This window comes from Etheostoma cragini, chromosome 3 (genome assembly GCF_013103735.1).
Source record: "Etheostoma cragini isolate CJK2018 chromosome 3, CSU_Ecrag_1.0, whole genome shotgun sequence".
NCBI lineage: Eukaryota > Metazoa > Chordata > Actinopteri > Perciformes > Percidae > Etheostoma > Etheostoma cragini.
In genome coordinates, this window is record NC_048409.1 from 4,205,895 (window position 1) to 4,214,721 (window position 8,827).

The 8,827-nt window shown below is 43.9% G+C and overlaps 1 protein-coding gene across 1 annotated transcript in view; it reads right to left on the reverse strand.

Annotated features, from left to right (window-relative positions):
- cdon (cell adhesion associated, oncogene regulated) overlaps nt 1–8,430 on the reverse strand; it is a 41,772-nt gene extending 33,342 nt beyond the window's left edge. The window contains exon 1 of the mRNA XM_034866383.1: nt 7,933–8,430. The gene's annotated coding sequence lies outside the window, so the exon portion shown is untranslated. The remainder of the gene's footprint in view (nt 1–7,932) is intronic.
- Between the last annotated feature and the right edge of the window lie 397 nt (nt 8,431–8,827).

Consider the following 8,827-nt stretch of genomic DNA (forward strand, 5'->3'; position numbering starts at 1 on the left):
AGGAGGGTGGGGAGGTGCGGTTGTTTCCCAAGGACCTGAACAGCGGGATTAACCACAGGGGCGAAACTTAATAGCGGCCTCGGACACTGGAAACAGATCCCCGGGTATCGCCGCCATACAAGGCCACCTCGAGACCCTTTTTGCAAAGCGCATGTAACTAACAACCCTGCCTCATTGTCGAGGCAGTCCGGGCCCTTCCGGCTGATTTCACAGGCTTTTCAGCCCACGGGGGAACGTCTGCTCAGATGGAAAAAAGGTAATTCTGATGGAAAGGAGGAATGCACAAGAGGGCCGTCTCTCCCGCAGGGTGTGTTATAACACTGATGTCCAACATGTGCCAAGACTCTGATTCTTCACGCCAGGCGAGAGACGAGCCGGGATTGTGCAGCCGTGGCACTGAAGCAGAGGGGGCCACACATTCTTCAATATCAGCCTTGATTAGAGGGATGATGGGAACAGACGTCGATGCAAGGGAGGGGAAAAAAAGATTACGTTTGCCAAATGCCTTGAAAATGTCCACCTTTGCCGGGGGAGTCAAGACACTATCTCTGTTTTGAAATGCTGTTGTGTGGGCTGTGATCTATTGGTCATACAGTGATCTGATCCAGCTGCCCCCCCCCCCCCCCCCCCCCCCCCCCCCCGCATCGCTTCTCCCTTCAGTCTCTCGTCCCTCCCAAACTCTCCTGGATTCCATCACTGCCCGCGTCTCTAGGGCAACAAGCGGCAAAGACGCAGACAACAGTTTCTGTTCAGTCTCCTCCTGATAGGTCGCTGGCTGCCGCCCAACAGTACTTTCAAACCAAAACATCTATCTGATAATGTAATTCCAAACATGTGCAACCAAAACAAAATGGCAGGGTGTCTAAATAGATACTAACAAGAGGTTGTTCAAAGTCAGTATAAAAAAAAAAAAGAGAGTTGCTTTCAGGCGGATTGCCTTGTCTTTGTTTGTCAATTGAGAGGCGTGAGAAAGAAAGTACACACTAAGTTTTTCCATTTTGCAGAAAGATAAATTGACTGCAAATATAATGGAGCGATGGCCGTATGTTCCCAAGGTGGGGGGGGGGGGGCAGACAGCGATGCTTGATCTCCACATCCAGCTGGCAGACCATAAAAACAAACAAGTGTTAAAATAGAATGTCTTCTTCACCAACTCCACAAATCTCTTGCAAGACCACAAACAAACCAGCACCCGTGTACGTACACCTTGGAGGACCCGAAGATAAATACCCAGTCCCGCACAGAGTGTGTGGAGGCTTTATTTAGTTTGTCTAAATGTTTATCCGTCTCGCCTTGTAACACTCCACGCTTGTTGTGCGGCAATCGAGTGATCACAAAACAAACTTGGTGGTGATTCGCCGACACACACACACAAACACACACAATCTAAGATTCCACTTCTGGCTCTTGGTTAAATGAAGAAAAAAAAAAAACTCTGCAACATGTTTCAGGTCCAGGGCTGATCTTTGCTGGAGTTTTTAAGGTGAGAAGAGCTTTGGGGAGATGACGTAGTACTCGGATGGAGCCAAGAGAAACACAACCCCAGTCATGACAACAGCAAAACATAGCAATAATACGGAAACCATGGCGTATGCTTACTCAGTGCATTCTCTCGGTAGGTCTCTGTGTGTGTTTGCTACTGTCTAAAAGTACCACAAAGCAACGACAGTGATTTATTTGACTTGATTAAAGTCAGTCAAACCCGAGATGCGTTTTCATTCATCACAATGCATCCTGCAGCATGCTGAGGATCTGCTACAATCTGCCCAGAACAATGCAGACGGCTGGACCAACTATAGGTTTTACCCTTCTGGCTTAGATTTCTCCGCTCACTTTGAATATCTTTTATAAATGAGGGGGTTCCATTGCTCCCTAAGGGGCTACATCTTGGAGAAGGGAAGGCCCAAAATGGCACCCCTAACCACAGGCCCAGAGGCAGGCAACAGCAGTACCCACACTGCCTCACACTCTGATCTGGGACAAAAACAGCCCTTCAAACAAGTAGCCTGTTTGTCAGCTGGAGGGGAGTGCCAGCCACTAGTTTTGCCTTAATATAGTCTTGCTGATCCTTGCACTGGCTTTTCAACAGCACACATATTCTGGTTCGCAGAAAACCCATGTCAGATGTGACTTATTGGTTCAACATTTGAAATAGAAAGCTGTGGTCGCTCACAGCTTCGAGAAGAAAAGACTAACTCTTCGGAGCCCACGCTGGGGCGACAGACTAAGTCAGGCATATTTAGTGGGGTCAGTTTACAGGAAGGGGAAAAGACATGAATCTTGCAAACAGGAAGACGTTGAGGATGCAAAAAAAAAAAAAAAAGTTCTGAAATTCTTTGCTGGGAGAGCCGTCAGCAAAGGTCCGGTTCAGAAGTTCACTCCCTTAAATCTTCCCTAGAGCTGAGGAATCATTAAGAACACTACACCAGACAAGGCCGCAGACATATCATCATATGTTTGCTTGGAAATTATGAGAAAAATTGTTTTTGGCCAGTGGCGAGTATTGTGTAAAAAATGCCACGTCACACCCTTGTAGGGTACTTTTTGCTCTCTCTCATGCACGTGGTGGTCATGCTTCATGTTAAAGTCACATACATACACTACAGCTACACAAGCCATAAAGCACTCCCTCCCTCCCGATGATTTTGAGCACATGATAAAAAGGCTATCTACAAAAAAGTAAGCTGCAATCCGTCAGGCAAAACCAAAAAATGGCGGGGTGCTTCAAACGGCTCAGGACCGACAAAGAGGTGTAGCCAGCTACGTATGAGATGTGATTCTACAGTACACCACTTTTTTTTTCCTTCAGTAAAATCATGGTCTCTATCAAAGTGTCCTTCTGTGTCACACAAACGGCTGCTGAGGTATTTTTATTAACTGTACCCCATCTGGACAATAACCATTTTTCCACAAAGCGTCCTGTGTGGTATTGGGTTACATTCTCTTGTCATATTGAGAACATATATGTACAGTATATACATGTACAGTATGTAAATATATATATATATATGCCTGTATTTCCAGCGCATTACAGAAAACCATCTACAGAGATGAAGCAGAGCTCCTTGCCCTGCATCTCTGCAGCCTATATGGCTTTGTCTCGCTGCATTTCGGTGGCTGGCTGGAACATCTGTTTCTGCTGCTCCAAAAACTGTTTGTTTGTCTTAACAATTACGCCCCGATGTTTCTCATTTCATTTCTCAAATCTCTCGAAAATCATTATCCAGTTTCAGGTCCTTCAAGGTTCTGAATTTTTTAGAAACCCAACACGACCATCTGTTGAAAGCTGGTGTTTACACCGGGCTACAGTCGGCTCACCTTTGACATTTCAGAAGGAGTTGTGCCGGAGGAAGCGTGCAGCCTATCTGTAACCTGCTGGAGAAACATGCTTGCATAGTGAAGCGAGTCCACGCCGGGCTGTTTGGATCATCTGTCAGAGTAGGGGGAGACATGGAAGAAATGGGGAGGGAGGGGGGGTGGGTCCCACTGAGAGACACATGTAGTTAAAATAATGACGGTGTGAACTCCGAGAAGATAAGAAGGGCTACTAATGACAGCTTCACACAAACACGGGTGACACCTCCAGCTACCGCGTTTGCCTTCACAGCTTCTTCAACACAGCTTCAATTTATCCAACTCCACCTACAGCGTGTCCCTAGAATAAATTTAGGGAGGCAAACGGAGGGTGGAAAGTCGTTTTTTTTTTTTAGCACTGCAGCTGCAGGGTGCAATCACCAAACCAGCAGTCACAACTACTCAATCTCTCTTTCTCTCTCTCTGAACCTACCCATCTTTCCCATCGACCTCCTGCTCATGGCTGCTGGGTGTTGTCATTCAGCACCCCCCCAGCTCCTTGAACATGGGGGCTCTTTGGCATCCTGCCCAAAACTCTCTTCTGTCCATCTAATGGGGCCTGGGCTATGGCTCTGTCCTTGACGAATGGGAGCTGAAGCTCACAGAGTAAAGGCCAGCATTATCAAATGGTGAAAAAAGGCAGCAGTATATGACTTAATCCCTGAGCAATGAGAGTAAAAAGGAGGGCTGTGTGTCAAGCATTCAAAACAAGCCAGGTTTTTCGTTTGGGAATGGTTACTTGGCGGGTCAAACGTAACCATACAACAGTCCACGAAATTCTGCTTCATTGTACTAAGAAGCTGAAATGGATTAGCCATCGGAGATTTAGTAAACGAGTAAGGCTCAATTACAGCTGTCAAAATATTGTGATGACGATGAAAAATAAGGTGGCTGCTCAGAAATTTGGATTTTCTCTCTTGCTTTATGGCTCTCCGAAATTTTTTTACAGTCAGAGGTCCTTTGGAGCAATAAAAATGACAGATCACAGCGTTAAAACCAAATAAACAACCAAACCACGTTGCAATTTAGTTTTTTTTTTATTCACTTTAGGGCCAGGGCTGAGGATTGCAGTATGTACGGCTTGGAAAATGAGAAGGAGGTGCCCAAAATATACCTATATAGTCACTCATTTGGACACTCCCTCTCCCACCACATAGACATTCATCCACTTTAGCATCACATCAACAGCTGGAAGCATCGCTGCAACTAACAATGTTTCTCATCTGACGACTATTATTTTGGTATAAGACTATTGGTTTAGTATTTTGTCCTTCTAAGCCTGGGAACCTGAGATGTGCTACCTTTTTTTGACTTTTTGGAACATGACTATTGTTTTTCTATTTATAGATTTTTGTTTGTCCTATAAACTCGGAGAGAGTAAAGCCCAAAGTATCCAAAGTAGTTTGCAACTGATTGAATAATCATACCAGTACTAACACAAGTGTCTTTATTGTAATATCAAAACACAGGAAAAAAAAAAATTCCTTTCACTCATATATGGCCAGACTTCTTGGGTTTACCTTTCATTAATTTCCATAGTAACGATCATAATTCCTTAAAAAGGTAAACTTTAATGAATCATGATCGCTACTATGGAAATCCAACTCTTACCTTAACTGCTACTATTCAACAATAATTTGTCATTGTTGGAGCGCATATGCGGTTGTGTGATCAGAAAAAAAAAAATCAAAAGAGCCATTATGAGAGCAGCGGCTGGTATCATTACACATGCCACCATTCAAATTGCCCACTTAACATAGTTCTCCTACAGCAACATGTGTTTATCATTAGCGAGCAGCCTAATGGCTCTAACATTATTTGGGGTTGGCTTAATGGCAGAGCTGTGCTTTGTTCAGCTCGGTCTGATAAGAGCCGGACCGCTAATGGTTTATTAATTTCCCTGCGAGTCACACACAAAAAAAGGAAAATAAAAACAGGACTCTGGGGCTCGGTCAGTGTGTGATTCAATGACATTACAAATAGTCACTGTGGGGAAAATCCCACACAATACCAACAAACTAAAATTAGTCTACAGGTCTTTATGTTCAGCTTGTTCAGCTATTGGTCTTTTAGCTTTGGATTTAATGGGTCTATTTTGTTATATTTTCTATGAAAAAAAGGCCATGTTTAAATATTTCTAGCAACAAAGACACAGACTAACCAGAATGTAATGAAGCCAATGTTGTGGTAGTTAGAGCGAGGGGGAAAGATATTTAAATGTGGTGAATCATGAAGGGAATTGAGTTACAACGTGGCAGGTTGAAAGAAAATGGTCACACAAAATAAAATAAATTAACACATTAGGGAAAAAAAAACTCCTGGAACGGACCCAGTATCAAAATCTGAGGAGGGATGGAAAGTGAAACGCGGTCAGCGTCCGAGCCCTAGCACAAAGAGCAAATCTCTCTGTGCCTCTGTCAAAAGCTCACCCAATATTGGGGAGCACTGAAAGGATTTCAAAAGGCATCGGAAGTGTCTTCTTGTTCCCCCAACCGACGCAACAATGCACGAGCAACTGTTTGAACTTGAAAGTGTTTTATCTGAGCGCAGCCATGTGTGTCCCACTGACTGGATGTCATGCATTCGAGAGGGATTCAAGACTTTGTTCTCGAAAACTTTTAAGTGTTGGGTTTTCCTGAGAGTTACCCCTATGTAACAAAAGCCCCCAGAGCTTCGATGATAGTGAACTGCATACAGCGGAAATGACTCGGGGGCACGAAATAAGGGAGGAACTTGTCTCATTGTCACAACGTTACTGTCATTTTTACTCCATAATTTGTTTTTTTTGTGCTCTGAAAGACTTTACACCAAAGTCTTAACTCAGAATTATGATGCCTCTTTAAATCTCCATGCATAGTGTATGATGTAGTCTACTTATATAATAATAGCAACACAATACAAAACTAAGTTTGCTCATTTGATATAGAATATTTTTTTAGCAATGTAAATTAATGTTTAAATGAAAAATAGGTCTGTCTGTGACTCAGAAACTCTAACTTGTAGAGTTGTTATCCTTTAAAAGTTCCTGAGGTGCAGCGGTGCGGATCACAACACAGCGAGGCCGGAGTAGAATAAGCTCATGCGCACACTTGCACACTCAGTCCTGAGCTGTTAGTCAGGGCATTATTTGACACATCTAATTTTTTTTTCTCTTCTTGTTTTTGGAATTCTTCCAACATTGAAGAAGAAAAAAAAAAAGAGTGAGCCTGAATTAAAAAAAGAAAGAAATTGAGCCAATAGGAACAAGGCATAAGCTGTTTGAGGATGTTGATCAGACTACAAACACATCTGCATTTTTACTGTGCCTCTGGTGTTTTTATCATTTGTATACCTCAACTAATCCCCGATCAAAAGTCAGCAATAAATCACATTCCCAATCAGTAAACAGTGACACCTTCATGCAAGCAGCCAGGTAGGTTTCACTTGCTTTGCTTTGCACTGATTTGTGCACTTGCCACATTTGTACAGCAATACCAACATGGATTTACCAAACAGACATTTATGATATCCTCAGGGGATGTACCTACAACAATTTAGGCTCTCTTTCTTTGAAGAGAGAGAAAAACACTACACATTAGTCAAAGCCGCCATAGTGGTCAATGTGGCAAAAAGTTGGCTCCTAAAGCGGATCTGTAATAAAAAAAAGTATAACTTTAGAACAGAGCAATGCTTCACATCGACCCTGTCCATTTTACCCTTTTAGGACTATGTGACACCAATGTGTCAATGAAGGGCTGTCATTTCTAAAAAAGGAAAAGAAAAATAGATTTCATATTTCAAAGCAGAAATGCAGCCACATCTGTTTTCAACTGGAAGTGTCCCTGCCTTCCAGGTCTGTTTACCAAGCAAATGTGTATGCCTTTGCTTGTGTTACATCCACCTCTGAGACAACACAGTGCCCTGAGCTGTGCCGGAATGTATAGGCCTACCTACAGATAACTGCTGAATAATAAGGAGAATTCAAAAGATATGGGGTGATTGTAGCCAAAATACAAAGCATGGTTTTACATGCTGCTCAGTCTTTTTCTGTGTGCAGATAATAATCTGTTCCAAACTCATCTAGAGAAATCACATTTTCAATTATCATTGTCAATGTTGTCAATGGAACTGGACGTTAACGAGCAAATGTAACAAATATGAAAGTCCTTATTTGGAGTCAGAGCACCCTATGTAGGTAGGCTACATGCAACTGTAGATATACTCTATAATGTGAAGTTCTGTGGAGTTAGTTAATTCATGAACAGAGTAGTAATGTTCGCACACGGGCGCCCCCGTACACCAGACTGCCACACAGACGGAGCACGTAGCCTGCTGGGTCTCCGTGCCACGGCTCTCTACTTTGGGTTACCCATAGTACAAAGTTAAGAAAACACGGTCATGTTTGGGAAACAGATTAAACTGGCACTGTGGAGCTTTCTGGTTCTTTGAAGGTCACTTTTTCTATTGTTATTACCAGAATAGTCCAGCTAGCCCAGTGCGTATGCTACACCGAAGCCTCCCCCAAACCGCTCCCAGCGCCCAGCCAGCCTTTCCGGGGACTCCCCTGCCCTGTCTACCTCCCCTCCGTCCCGTCCTTACCTCTCGTGCAGGAGGGCAAACGCTGCGAGCCGTCGGGCGAATTAGCAGCAAAACGCATTCTTCTGGAGGCAAATCCGTACGGGGCCCTCCATTAGACACGGGCTCAAAGTGCGAGACGACGGGGGGAACATTAAAACAGCCGGAGGTGGAGGGGGTGAAAGAGAGTTTGGTAGACCCGCAGTGCAGCGCAGGCTTCGGGGCCAAGGTGCGACAACTCCCCCTGGTCTGAACTCGAGTTGAGGTAGTGAAGACTTTTCTCCTGAGAAGTTTGAAGTCCTCGTGTTGGATAAAAGCGTTACGTCCCGACACTATCTCACTGTCTCTGTCTGTGTACCCGTTATTGTAACGTCTCCCCCAGGTCTCGGTCTCCGTCTCTCTACCGCTGCCTCTTCCACACACGCATCTTTGAAGCCAGTGTCGAATTGCTCAGCAAAATATGGCAGCGGCGAAGCTGGTCGTCAAACCAGGAATGTCCCAGCCCCACAGCTCAATACGGCTCCTGGAGAGGGGAGGGAGGGAGAGAGAGAGAAGAGGGGGTGTTACCCACATAGACTGTGCATTATCAAGTTTTACAATCGAACTAGAAAAAATAATGAACTAAAAGTCCTCCTTCCACCTCTGCGCACCTACCTGTGTGATTTATTATCCCGTGAAGGTTAATCCACCTGAACACATCATTCCCTTTGTTTAACGTGATGATGCACGTCTAGGCTACATCACAAAAATGAGGAAATATACATTTTCTTTTACGTTGGAATTTTATTGGGATAACATGTAGGAGTGCATACTTATTTGTTAACCAAGAGAGACTGACGTTATAAATGACATAATAAAAATCTAAAAACCCCATATTGCATCAGTGAAAAGTAACCCAAAATAAAATGACAAGATAAAA